The sequence below is a fragment of the Canis lupus genome, chromosome 28 (assembly GCF_048164855.1).
Source record: "Canis lupus baileyi chromosome 28, mCanLup2.hap1, whole genome shotgun sequence".
Taxonomy (NCBI): domain Eukaryota; kingdom Metazoa; phylum Chordata; class Mammalia; order Carnivora; family Canidae; genus Canis; species Canis lupus.
In genome coordinates this window covers 32,082,271-32,096,902 of record NC_132865.1, presented here as the reverse complement: position 1 = coordinate 32,096,902, position 14,632 = coordinate 32,082,271, and the positions used below count along the sequence as shown (strand labels likewise).

General features: G+C 37.0%; 1 long non-coding RNA gene across 5 annotated transcripts in view; it reads left to right on the top strand.

The window, feature by feature from the left end:
* LOC140620372 (uncharacterized) overlaps positions 1 to 14,632 on the top strand; it is a 93,246-nt gene that overhangs the window by 12,602 nt on the left and 66,012 nt on the right. For 3 of the 5 annotated variants that reach the window (XR_012020175.1, XR_012020172.1, XR_012020171.1), the window contains exon 5: positions 2,057 to 7,838. This is a non-coding gene — a long non-coding RNA (uncharacterized lncRNA). Of the gene's footprint in view, positions 1 to 2,056; positions 7,839 to 14,632 lie in introns of those variants that run through there. The other 2 variants (XR_012020173.1, XR_012020174.1) reach the window with 2 other exon arrangements.

The window sequence follows — 14,632 nt, the reverse complement described above, 5'->3', positions numbered from 1 at the left end:
TTCCTCTCCCTCAGTCTGCTTCTCCCTCTCCCTCTCCTTCTCCCTTATCCCTCTCCCACCCTCAGCTCATGCTCCCTCTTGCTATTTTTCTCTCTCAGACAAATAAATAAAATCTGTAAAAGAATATACACATAAATCTTGATAAAGGCATACACATATAAATAGCTTTCTCCTGGAATACATATCTCAGTTATACTCAATCCCAGTTAACAGTAGGTCTCATCCTTTGTCATTTTTCATCTGGACTATTGCTCTTACCGGATCTCTTACGCATACTTCTTACCTACAATTCAGCATCTACACACCCACCATGCTGTCAACCTAGCAGACTAGGAGCACACCATTCCCCTGCTTGAACACCACCCGTAGCTTTTCTGATACCCAGACACATCAAACCATTTGCTCTCCAGCAATTAGCTACTTGTGCTTGTCTTAATTTCAAGCGTTTGCACCTACTGTTCCCTCAGTCTAGAAAGAACATGCTCACTACCCCATAAGCACATGTAGCTCCTGTTACGTTCAAGACTCAAATCAAATATTCAGTAAAGCTGTGCTAAGCCCTCCTTCCCCACCACAGTCACACTGTGTATTCCTTCATTACTGTGCTGTAATGATTTGTTTATAAGCTCTTCTTCTCCTATTCTAGATTATATCTCAATCACCTTTGTACTTGTAACATCTGGTTTAAAGACGAGTACAAAAAGCTCATTTTGAAAGGGCAAGTTTTTTCTGATTTTGATGTGACCAGCTTCTATTAGATGGTATTCGGGAAGAGTGTCATATATTTTATGGTGAATACAGTAGTTTTTTAAAAAAAGATTTAGCCACTTCCTTAAGCAGTGGTTTATCTCTCCCTCAGAGAAAACCAAAATGAGTTTTTTAATAAAATGATTGAAAAGGTACACTGAATCTTCAATTTAATTATTTCAATTCCTGCAAAAAAGGTCTTTCAGAGAGGCTGCCTCTTGGTAAAATGTGATAAAGTTCCAACACATTCTTAAAAATTGTAAATTAATTTATAAATTTCCATTCAAAGTTTAATCTGCTATTTTCACACAAGAAAACTCATAATGTTGCTTCCTATTGATTTAGTATCTTTGCATCTAGAGTTTAAGCCAGTATTTCATCTCTTTCTGGAAGCTTCCAGAGGCACTTGGTGCATATCAGCGAATGTTGCTGCTTTTATTGCTTTTGGAGTTAAGTAAGGACTCCACACCCAGCATTCCAGATCCTGCTTTGATTTCTAGTCTTATTTCTCTCAATGTTTGTGTATCTACCAGAGCAGATGACTTCATATTCTTTGAGAACGCCTTTTTTCTAGCGTCTATGTGTTTGTTCCTAGGCAACACCCTGCTCTGCCTTCTACTTCCTCTTGCCACCATCACTACCCTCTCTCTTTCTGAAACTGCTCCTGTTCCCTCCTGCCTGATCTGGGCTTTCTCCACTCTCCTTCCCCAAACAATTATTGGTGATTCTTTCATCTGACTTCTCACATTTTACCTCGTGCTACAATTATATATACATTATCCTCTTATCCTTTCTTCTCAATAAGCTGTTGGGGCAGTACTACCATGGCCTGTTCATCTCTGAGGCTTTGCCATGCCAAGCACAATTTCTGAAACATAACAAGCACTCGGTAATTATTTGTTTAGTTGAATTGAGTTCAAATAAATCTAAACAGCTTTCTCTTCACTGTGTGTTGACAAAATAATTCTAACAAGTTCATAATCACAGGAAGCAGCAGAGCCAGGATTTGAACAGGGCAGTTTCCTGCACTTTATGTCTCAGTCTTTTGTTGCCTCTCCAGTAAACAGAGTATGCACTGCAAGTCTATTGGTCCAGTTGTATAGTTCAGCTCTAATTACTAAAACCTAAAAATTGTCCTAGTAAGACTGAAAATTTCTCCTTAACAGTGTGTGTGTGTGGGGGGGGGGAACAGATTTTATTCTTTCTATGACATTAGTTTGAAAGAGTGGAAACATGCCTATTAAAGAGCATTCCTTTAATAAATATATTATGATTTCATCATCTGTTGTCCATCTGATTTTTTTTTCAGGATCTATAGATGCAGATGTGGAGACACATAGATGTAATGACATTTACTGTACACTGTTGGACAGAGCATCCCTGATTTGAAGACCTAGACTCCTGAGCACTGAACAACGGCTCCAAGGTGGCAAAGGTGTGTTTAAAGCCAAGGATGTGGCGTTTGTAATAGACCTGGCTTCATGCTCAGTGGTTTATTCAGGATCTTTGGGCTTCAAGAAGTTGGAAGAAGTAAAGGAACTGCAAAATATCTTTTTCATCTCAGTGTTGGGACTTGAAAATCCAACAAGGGAGTCTAAAAAATAACACTAACTTAAAATGTCCCCACATAAAGTAACCACTTGTTCTAATTGAAAGCCCAGTTGTATTCAATTTTAGAATGTGAGGAAGAGTTGGCTGAAGCGATGGTGCGGCATTGAATGTCCTTCTGCATTTGGGGATACATTTGAAATCTTTTTCCTTCATGCCTGGGCTTTTTTTTTTTTTTTTTTTTTTTGAGGGGGAATGGGAATGGCAGATAGTCTCTTTCTGCAATGTCTCTTGATGGCTGTGTCAAAAGTCTCCTGAGCTGCCTGCGATTCTTCCTTCTTTGAAGTTGAGTTGACTCTTGCCATGGGAGTTTCAAGGCCATGTGCAGCTCTCCACCATCTTGGCTGAGAACTCCCTTTTAATACAGCAGCTCTTCTGTTAAGAATATCTTAAGTAGGGGTGCCTGGGTGGCTCAATCAGTTAAGCGTCTGCCTTTGGCTCAGGTAATGATCCCAGGGTCCAGGTCATGATCCCAGGGTCCTTAGATCAAGCCCCATGTGGCACTCCCTCCTCAGTGAGGAGTCTGCTTCTCCCTCTCCCTCTGCCCCTCCCCCTGCTTGTTCTCTCTCTCGCTCTCTGTCAAATAAATAAATACAATCTTTTTTTTTTTTAAAGAATATCTTAAGTAGGTATTCTACTTTATAGGCAGTGTTTTAAATTTCCTTTCTAAAATATTTTGAGAATGTGAGGTCCTGGCAGGATGTAGAGACTACAAATCAGATTAAATGATTCCCATTGCCAAGTGATCAGACAGGAAAAGAATTGTACAGAGAGGAAAACTGTCGACCTTGTTGGCCGCTTCTTTGTTGGCTGCCTTCTGAGGGGTCCAGTTCCAACGGGCATCAGTGCTTGCTCCGTGGCCGTTTGGAGGAATGTTGGTCTCCTGCTACAGGCCAAGAAAGATCACATCGAGACAACTTCAGCAAGGAAGTTTGCCCTTAGATTTGGTCTATGGGCCCCAAATAAAGGTAGGTCTAAGGTTTCGTTTATCTGGATAATTAAATGAGCCTGGAGGAATATACTAGAGAAAAGTTCTTTTGCCCCTTCTTCTTTAGATGACGCTGTTTGGCTTTGCTCTCCTTACCTTGAAACTACCCCAATGCAAGCAACAATTTCTGCCAAGGGAGTAGAAAAAAATGCTTCTAGACATCTTGGCTGGTATGTGCTTTCTGGTGGGGGAGACCACAGTGTGGGGATTATGAACCCTTGTTCTGGGATCTGCCATCCTTCGTCTACACACAAGTTGTGCTATCTGCCAAGCTTCGGCGGGGGGGGGGGGTAGGTCCATCTTTTGACACTCTGTTTCCCTATCTGTACAACAAGGATGCTAATAAAAATACAAATATACTTTTTGTTGGGGAGATTGACAAAGCTTGTAAGATAATAGTTCTGGTGTATATTGAGCCCTTAGCATAGGCACTGATTGAAACTCCTTATATATATTGTCCCACTTAGCTTCTTACCCCATGAGGTAGGCTGTATTATTAATCTCAATTCATCAGAGAAGAGAGAGGTAAAGTCACCAAGTAGGGAAGCCCCAGAGTAGGAAAGTGCTAGCCAGGATTCCTGCGCAGGTAGAGCGCCTCTGCACACGCACCCTCCTCAATATGGGAAGCTGCTTTCTCATAGGCATGGCCAAATATGACTCTCGGTGTCTTCAGAGCACATGGACATGTGAGCACTTAATACCCTGGCTGGTCCTGAGCTGTGCCACAAGGCCCAGGGTGTCATTCTGAATTGGTGAGGGACGCCCAGGAGGCTCAGTGGTTGAGCGTCTGCCTTCAGCCCAGGGAGTGATCCTGGGTTCCTGGGATCAAGTCCCACATCGGGCTCCCTGCATGGAGCCTGCTTCTCCCTCTGCCTACGTTTCTGCTTCTCTCTCTGTGTGTCTCTCATGAATAAATAAATAAATTAATTAATTAATAAAAAAAAAAAGAATTGGCGACAGCTGACAGTTCATCACTTTCCTGGGTAGGAGATGGAGCCCAGATGCCAGCCCAGATGTCAGGGGCCCTGCCACCTTGCTGAACCTGCTCTGCTCTGAGCTTTTCCTCGAAGCCTTAAGGAAAGATTAATTTTCTTTCCGTCTCTCTCTTGCCTACTATTTCCACACCTCACCCCCACCTGCTACTCTTAAACATCAACAGTCAAACAAAGAAAGGAATACGTGTAAGGCTGCTATTTCAGAAACTGTGGGTGGGAGGCTTTCATAAACAGGTCTCATGGACTAGGTAGACATGCTTTTTTGGTTCACCTCATGTTTCAAGATGCTCCATGAATGCTCTCTTTGTAAACTCTTTCTTCTCCTTCTTGTCCCAGCTTGAGTCTTTGTTCTTTCATGATGTCTTAATATGCTGCTTGTATTCTGCATGTTTATGTACCTGTCTCAACTAACCAAGAGACTATAATCTTCCTGAGGACAGGAGATTCTGACTTGCTTATCATGCTCTATCCCACAACAATCAGCATAGTATGAATGGAAGCTCACTAAGAAAGAGAAAAATGTAAAGCATCTATAAATCAAAGTGTTCCCATAAACCAAGTCAAAATACAAATGATAGCTTGGGAGAAAAATCTTTGCAACTTATACAACAGAGTGTCGTTATCCATAACACGCAGATTCCTTCACATTAGAAATAAAGGGAACAAGATGATTTTAAAGATAGATAAATGGCACAAATAGTGAACTTACAGAAGGAAAAATGCAAATAAGCAAATAGTAACGTGAAAAAAAATTCTATATTCTTCACTTGAAACTGAGAAAATGTAAATGAAAAATCACTGCTTTTAAAAAAAATATAGGCAAAAACTTAAAAAGATTTATTTGCAGCCAAAAAAAAAAGTGGAATGGGAGGAGGTTTATGTACAATGGGGAATGTGAAGGAGTTTGAAAGCATATAATTTATGTGCAATTATGTAGAGTGTATTTGTCTCCTAGGGCTGCCATAACAAAGTACCACAGCCTGGAGGGCTTAAACAGCAGAAGTTTATTTTCTCCCAGTTCTGGAGACTAAGAATCTGAAATCAAGGTGTCAGCAGGATTGGCTTCTTCTGCGGCCTCTCTCCTTGGCTTATAAATGCCTCCTTCTCCCTGTGTCTGCACGTGGCATTCCTTCTGTGCATGTCTTTGGCCAAATTCCCCTCCTCATAAGGGCGCCAATCATATTGCATTAGGGCCTACTCAAATGACCTCATTTTACTTTAATTGGAGATAGACATAGGACTCACATTTTGAGACTGCTTTAGGATTTCAACATATGAATTTGGAGGGGGGGAGGAACACAACACTGTCCTAACATGTATATGTGTAACTGACATAGATAAACAGATAGATACTTGATAAATAGATGTGTGTTTCACAAACAAACTAGGATAAGCTCTAAATTGTTAACACTGTTTACCTCTAGAGTTGGGATGGGATAGGAAGGGAGCATTTGCTTATTTTTACAATTTTAAAAGATCTGGCATTATGCAAGATTTGTTCCCTTTTGAATCTTACAGCATTTTCAAATAATAATAGAAATATCACATACAGAAAATATATCATCAGAAACACAAGCTAAGTAAATGTTCATCAGCATTGTTCCTAGTCCTGAGCACATAAGAAAACTACATTTCCCAGCTTCCCTTGTACTTTGATGGAGGCTATATGACAGAGTTTTGGCCAAAGGAGTATCAGTGGAAGGAAATAAGACACTCCAAGCCTTGGCCATTTTCATCAATAGGGAAATGCTTAAGTAATGATGCATTAATTTATTAAACCTTATATAGATATTAAGGGAATGATCTAGCTATATATATGACCCAGAAGATCCTTATCAATAAAGTTATTTATGTAATAGATTTGGAGGTAAATATAGCATAATTTATTATTATTGAAATTATATTGTAGGAGATGATAAACTTAAGGTAAAATTGGGAGGTATAATATATGCAACTTTATAGTAGACAATTGTTATCATTTTGGTAGATGAATTTCAAAAATAGCCCTAATTCTTTATTCTTCTGTTATCCATCCCCTTTGAAACACAACTTTGCAAGTTTTCCCATCAGGAGGTGGAGTCCCTCTCCCTATTTCTTAAGTCTGGATGGATAATGGAATTTGCTTGGACACTAGAAAACGGCAGAGACTCCAGCATGCTAGTTTCAAGCTTAGGACTTGAGAGGTTTGCATATACCTATTCTCCTCCTTTTCCTCCTCCTCCTCCTCCTCCTCCTCCTCCTCCTTCTTCCTCTTGAGCTGTGCTCTTACCATGAGAGCAAGCTCAAGCTAGCATGCTGGAGGAGACCAGTCAAGATCAGCAAAGCTGACTACAGATGGACAGAAAAAACCAGCTGAAAACAGTTCATTGCCTCGCCACTCTGTAGATTTCTCCCTTCTTTCTTTCTTTCCCTCCCTCTCTTTCTTCTCTTTTTTTTTCTTTTTTTGTAAAAAAGATTTATTTATTTGAGAGGGGGAGAGGCAGAGGGAGAGGGAGAGAGAGAACCTTTTGCAGGTTCCACACCTAGCACAGAGTCCAACATGGGGCTCAATCTCACGACTCTGAGATCATGACCTGAGCCAAAATTAAGAGTCAGACACTTATTCAATTGAGCCACCCAGGCACCCCTCTCTCCCCTTTTCAATAAAGATACATCTTTCTTTAAAATTTCCAAAATGATGTCCTCAATAGCCCATCTCATCTACCAGGATTAGGCCTGCAGCAACGTAGATTATACAAAACACTTCTTAGTTCTGGCAACCTACAATGCTAAGAGACCCTTCATGAAGCCCATGCACCTAGAAAATAGTGTAAAATTTTTCATAATAAAACAAAAATTATTCTCTCAATAAAAGAGCTGCTTGATACACAGTCTACTTTTCCCCTGCATTAGATTTTACCTAGTTGTATTATTTCAAATGGAAAAATATATATTTCTCTTTTGTCCTCTGGTGCAAATGAGATGCATACACATGTTTTTATTCTCGCCTGCAGCATCCATGGTCAACTGACCCTCTGTCTCTGGATATCAAGGGAATGAAGAGATGTAAAGCTTTTTTATCTGGGATTTAAAAAAAGCATCTTGGTGGAGATTTCACAGAATTTCATTGAGATATCCACATGAGTGGCCCTTATTAAGATGAGAAATTGTTATGGATAATAATATAAGAACAAGACAAATGATTGTTCCAAGGGATGTTTCACATGAAAAGAATATTTTTAGAAGGAGTTAATTTCATAAGAATGTGATTTATAAAACTAAGAGAAAAGCCAATGGTTTTAGTATCATTGTATTAAATTGTAATAGTTTGTTAAATAATATCTCAGAATTCCTTTAGGTGACAATTAGCAGATCTCTTCCCAGAGATAATGGAAACAAGCAGTGGGTTTGAGCAAGATGTTGGTACAGAAAATAGACATGTTGAATGGTTTCAAAATACCCCTGGGGTGGAAGAACAATATTAGCTGTAAAATAGCCAAATTAAAAATCATTTAAAGTCAGATTTCAATATGGTATTTTCCTTCTCAATAGAAAGCATGAAATTATATTAAGCCTCATTTTGATTATTCAAAACAGTGAAATAAGGATCTTTGCTTTTATACAGCAGTGGGTTTGCTGAGCAGAAGCCTTCATTTGCCGCTACATTTCCTTGCATCATTACATAATTGTTCCCTTGTATGCCAGTTATTCCATGGGTATTGAAGTATGTTGGGCTGTTGAGCTAATCCTTAGTTCTAACACAGTGTTATGCTTAGAGGAAGATTCACCAATATTTTGAGTAAAGAACAAAGCTTCAAACAGGATAATTAAAATCACCTGATATGCTTACAAGGGAATTGGTTAAACATATAGTACATCCAGTTAGTGTCTAACCTCATGAGTAATCAGGAAGCGCACATTAAATCACCGAACAGACAGCACTTTTCACCTATCACATACTGCAGTGAATTGCAAATTGCTACAACCTTTCTAGAAAGCAATTTGGTAAAATCCATCAAGAGCCCTAAAAGAGTTCATACCCTTTGTCAGGATAATAACACATCCAAGAATCTATTCTAAGGAAATAATCAAAGATACAAAGATTTTCTTATACAAGGATATTAGTTGTGGCACTGTTTAGAACTGTAAAAACAGTAAGATTTGTGAAATCTTAATGTCTGAAAATAGAAATTAGCTAAATTATCTACATTTCTATGCTTAAATGCTGTGAAGCCAATATAATCACATGCTTGAGGAACACATAATGACATGCAGAGAAGTTCAAGTTTTATATTGTGTGTGTGTGTGTGTGTGCATGCATATGTGTGAGAGAGAAAAAGATTGAGAAAGAGAGAGAAGTAGGGGAGAGAGAGAGGAAATAGGGAAGAGGGAGAGAGAGAGAGTAATGTTTAGAAAACTTCTTGTATAATAAAAAAAAGAGTGCATCTGTATAATATATATGAGCAAAAATATTTTTTAAAGTAATTTTCTAAAGCTTTGTTTACTTATTTATGAGAGAGAGAGAGTGTTTGTGTGAGTGAGTGGGAGAAAGGGCAGAGGGAGAGGGAAAGAGAGAATTCCATCAGACTCTGTGTTGATTGCAGAGCCTAATGCCGAGCGCAGTCTCAGGACCCATGAGATCATGACCTGAGCTGAAACCAGGAGTCTGATGTTTAACTGACTGAGCCACCCAGGTACTCCATAAGCAGATTTTTAATAAATGATGGAGCAAGAATTAAATTTTGCTATAGTGCAATCAAAATTAAAAAATAATAAAATTACAGAAAAATTAAATTCTGTAGAAAGGATAAGAGAGGGAGAAACTATATAGTAAATAAGCAGAAGCATTAATGTTTCATTTGAGGGTGGCTTGAGTGGATTTATGTGTAGGGGTAGGAAATAAACCAGGGCTAAAAGTCAAATTGGAGAAGTTCACCTACAGAGAATTGCTAAAGGACTCTCCAGCCCCACAGCCCCATAGAAAGCAAAAACACTCTCTAGAGAGATGGTGGGTATATTTCTTGTCTTTGACTCTGGGTAAAGAAGAAAAAGAATGAATGAGAAAAAAAAAAACTACTTAGAGAAGGGTATAAACTGTGCTTTGCACTTACTTGGGGTTAAGGCCTGAATTTACATTATAATTGGGTATCCAAACTATCAAGATAGAAACTGAGTTGAAGTGTAATATGTTGGTAATGACCTCAGAGCTCTATGTTTTCATGCCTTCTCTTCATCCTATTGGTGAGGGAGAGTTTCCTGCTCTAGGGACATGAGTATGGCTGAATATGGCCACCCAACGCTGGACAGAGAAGAGGGATGGCAATTTATTAATCATATACACTCCCAGCCTAGGGGAAGGTGGATACTGTGTCATACCAGGTCACACTGTTGCACTTGCAAACAGAGTGGAAAACAAGGGCTGTGAGTGTCAATCTCTGTAGTATTAAGAGGCTAGAGTGACTTCTGATTCCTGAGGGAGGATGTGATTGGCCTGTTTGCATAATCATGTAACCTGGCGAGAAACTAAAACTTGCTATTCAGAGATAAACAGGCACTGTGCGTGGTCTCCATGATAAGTAAGGTTGTTTGGCGGGAAGGCCTTACCCAAAGGAGTAGAGTAGGGAAGGAGAGTTGTGCTTAGGCCATTTGAGGCCCTCCAGGTTTCAGATGTCAAGGCAGCACTTAATAATGAATCTTAATCTCAGGCCTTAACCAAACCCAAAGGAAGCAAAAGTAAATCTTCTCTGGAGAAATGCAGTTAACCAATCACAGGGAATTCCCATAGCTGACATTCCAGGAAGTATCTCTAGACATAGGAGAATCCAAGCTATCTGAGTGAAAGTCATATTAAAGAAAAATCCATAGGATCAGATATTTAATCGCCAGATGTTAGAATTAGCTGATAAAAATAAAGTAATATGTTTAACAAGTCTTTTAAAAAAGATAGTATAAAAGTATGACTAAAAAGAGAAATTACCAGAATCCTAGAGATTAGGTAGATAAAGTAACAGAGACCCTAGAAATGAAATTAGAAACTGAAAGAGCAGCAGCCCGGGTGGCTCAGCGGTTTAGCACTGCTTTCAGCCCAGGGTGTGATCCTGGAGACCTGGGATTGAGTTCCACGTTGGGCTCCCGGCATGGAGCCTGCTTCTCCCTCTGCCTGTGTCTGTGCTTCTCTCTCTCTCTGTGTCTCTCATGAATAAGTGGGTAAAATCTTTTTCTAAAAAAAAAAAAAATAAAGAAAAAAAAGAAACTGAAAGAGCTAATCAGTGAATTAGAAATAGTTGTAGAAAAAAATTAGCAAACTGGAAAAACTATCTGAAAAAAAATAAGACATGAAGAGACTTGTATGATAGAATGAAATGCTTTAACAAAGTCTAGTCAATGTTGCAGGATATAACAGAAAGAATGAGGAAGCAGAAATATTTGAATGTATAAATGTGGAAAGACACATTTCCTAAGTGAATCTCTGATCCAGGAAATTTAATAAGTCATAAGCAAGAAAAAAAGGATTAAAACAAACAAAAAGTGTTCAACACAAGCCAGACAGAATTCTAAACAATATGTGTGTGTGTATATATATATATATATATATATATATATATATATATACTTTATCCTCACAACATACGAGCTAATTGAGGCACAGAAACCTTAAATAAAATGCCCAAGTTTTCATAATGGGGAATTTATAAGAGCAATTTGGGTCCTGAGTTCATGCTCTTAGCCACTATACGATACCGCCTTTCGAAGAGATGCTCAAGTAAGTACATCATAATGACATAACAAAACACCAAAAGCAATGCCATCTTAAAAACAATCAGAGGGAAAAGCCAGATAACTTACGAAAAAAAGTTGATTAAACAGAGAACTGGCTTCTTTCTTGACTCAAAAGACATAGAGTGGCTGAATGTATAAAACAAGATTCATCCAAATGCTGCCTATAAAAGACACACTTTAGATGTCAGGTTGCACATAAAGTAGTCACTTTAACTTTTAGAAATGAAAGGATGGAAAAAGATGTTCATGCAAATGGAAACCAAAAGGAAGCTGGAGTAGCTATCCCTATATCAGACAAAATAGATTTTAAAACAAAGACTGTAATAGGGAACAAAGAAGCATCTTAAATAATGATAAGGGGTCAATTCAATAAGAGGATATGAGAACTATAAATATTTATGTACTCAACATAAAAACATCTAATTAAATAAAGCAATACTAATAGACCTAAAGGGAGAAATTAACAGCAATATAATAGTAGTAGGTGACTTCAATACCCCTTTTACATCACTAGAGAGATCATCCAGATAAAAAATCAATATGAAAAAACTGGATTTATGACACATTAAACTAAATGGAATTCAAAGATACATACAGAACATTTTGTCCAAAAAGAGTAAAATATACATTCTTTTCAAATACATGTGAAACATTCTCCAGGACAGATCACATTAGTTCACAAAACAAGTCTCAATAAATATAAGAAGATTGAAATCATACCAAGAATCATTTCCAACGACAAGGGTATAAGGCTAGAGGGAAGAAAACTGGAAAATTCACAAATATGTAAAAATTACATATTTACAAATTACAATTTACATAAATATGTAAAAATTACTGAACAGCCAATGGGTTAAAGAAGAAGTCAAAAGACTTCTTGAATCAAATGAAAAATGAAAATGTTTTTTTTAATCAAAAAACACCTTGAATCAAATGAAAATGAAAATGTAACATACCAAAATTTATGAGATACAACAAAACAGTTCTTAGAGGGAAATATGTAGTGATAAATGCCTGCTTCAAAAAAATCAGAGTAATCTCAAAGAAAGAAAATCTAACTTTACACTTCAAGGAACTAGAATAAGAAGAACACAGCCCAAATTTAAAAGGAAATAACAAAGATTAGATCAGAAATAAAACTGAGATTAAACAGATAATTGATCAAGGAAACAAGGATCTGGTTCTTTGAAAAGATAAACAAAATTGACAAACATTTAGCTAGAATTACCAAGAAAAAATAGAGAGGACTCAAATAAATAAAATCAAAAATGAAAGAGGAGATGTTACAACTAATACCACAGAAATATAAAGGACTGCGGTGCCTGGGTGGCTCAGTCAGTTAAGTATCTGCCTTTAGCTCAGGTTACAATCCCAAGATCATGGAATCCTCAGCATCTCTGTTCCTGTTCAGTGGGGACTCTGCTTCTCTCTCCTCGCCTCCTGCTCTCTCTCTCTCTATCTCTGTCTCAAATAAATAAAATCTTAATAAAAAGAAATATGAAGGACCATAAATAAGAGACTACTATAAACTATATGCCAACAAACTGGATGACCTAGAAGAAATGAATAAATTCCTAGAAATATATAACCTTCTAAAACTGAATCAAAATGATAGAACATCTAAACAGACCAACTATTAGCAAGAAATTTTAATCAGTAATTGAAATCTTCCAACAAATAGCAGGTCAGGACCAGATGGCTTTATTGATGAATTCTCCCAAACATTCAAAAAAGAATTAATACCACTCCTTCTCAAACTCTTCCAAAAATACAAGTGGAGGGGTTTCTTCCAAACACATTTTATGAGGTTAGCATAATCTGTGACATAGATGCAAAAATCCTCAACAAAATTTTAGCAAACCAAATTCAACTATACATTAAAAAGATCATATACCATAAAGTAGGATTTTTCCAGGGATGCAAGGATTATTCAACATCTGTCAATTAATGTGACAACACCACATTAACGAAAGGACAAGTAACAATTATACAATCATTTCAATCAATGCAGAAAAAGCATTTGATAAAATTTAACACCCATTTATGATAAAAAACTTTTTAAAAGATTTTATTTATTTATTCATGAGAGACACAGAGAGAGAATGTGAGAGAGAGGCAGAGACACAGGCAGAGGGAGAAGCAGGCTCCATGCAGGAAGCCTGATGTAGGACTGGATCCTGGGACTCTGGGATCACGCCCTGAGCCAAAGGCAGATGCTCAACTGATGAGCCACCCAGGCATCCCCATTTATGATAAAAATTTTCAATAAAACTACTGTAGAGGAAATGTATCCCAATATAATAAAGGCCATATATAAGTCCAAGATAAACATCACACTCAACAGTGAATAGCTGAAAGCTCTCCCTTTAAAATAAATAACAACAGAACGATGTGCACTCTTACTACTTTTATTGAATACATTATTGGAAGTCCTAGTCAAAGCAATTAGGAAAAAAAAAAAGAAAGAGAAATAAAAAGCATCCAAATTGAAAAGAAAGAAGTAAAACTGGCAGAATCAAAAAGAAAGAAGTAAAAAAAAAAGTGCTGATGACATGTTATATAATTATAGTTATATATGTAATATACATATCTATATAATAGGAAACCTTAAAGACTCCACAAAAAAAAAAAACTATTAGGACTAATAAATCAGTAAAGTTGCAGCATACAAATCAATACTCAAAATCTACTGTGTTTTTATACACTAATAACAAATGATCAGAAACGGAAATTACAAAAACAATTCCGTTTATAATTGCAGAAAAAAGAATAAAAAAAACCTAGATATAAAGTCAAGCAAGGAGATGAAAAACCTGTATATTGAAAACTATAAGACATTAATGAAAGAAATTGATAAAGACACAAATAATTGGAAAGATATTCTGTACTTCTGAATTAAAAATTAATATTAACAAATAATTAAGATTGTTAAAATGTCCATACTAGTCAAGGCAATATACAAATGTATGTAATTACTATCAAAGTTTCAGTGGTATTTTTCAAAGAAATAGATTGAATAATGAAATTTGTATAAACCACAAAAGACTGCAATAGCCAAAGCAATCTTGAGAAAGAACGAAACTGGAGGCATCATATGCCTTGATATCAAACTATATTACAAAGTTATAATAATCAAGACTGTGTAGTATTGGCATAAAAGCAGACACACAGATCAATAGAATGGAATGGAGAGCCTAGAAGCAATAAAAAATATATATGTGTATATATACATATATATATAAAACCAATCCACGTCAAAAGAGCAAAGGATGGGGAAAAAGACAGTCTCTTCAATAAATGGTGTTGGGAAAATTGGACAACCAGATACCAAAGAATGAACCAGTTATCTTACACCATACACAAAAATTAACTCAAAATAGGTTAGAGACTTACATATAAGACCTGAAACCATAAAACTAGAAGAAAATACAAAAGGTGATATCCTTGACATAGGACCTGGTAATGAATCTTTAAATTTGAAGCCAAGCAAAAGCAGCAAAATTAGAAATAATAAGTGAGATTACATCAAACTAAA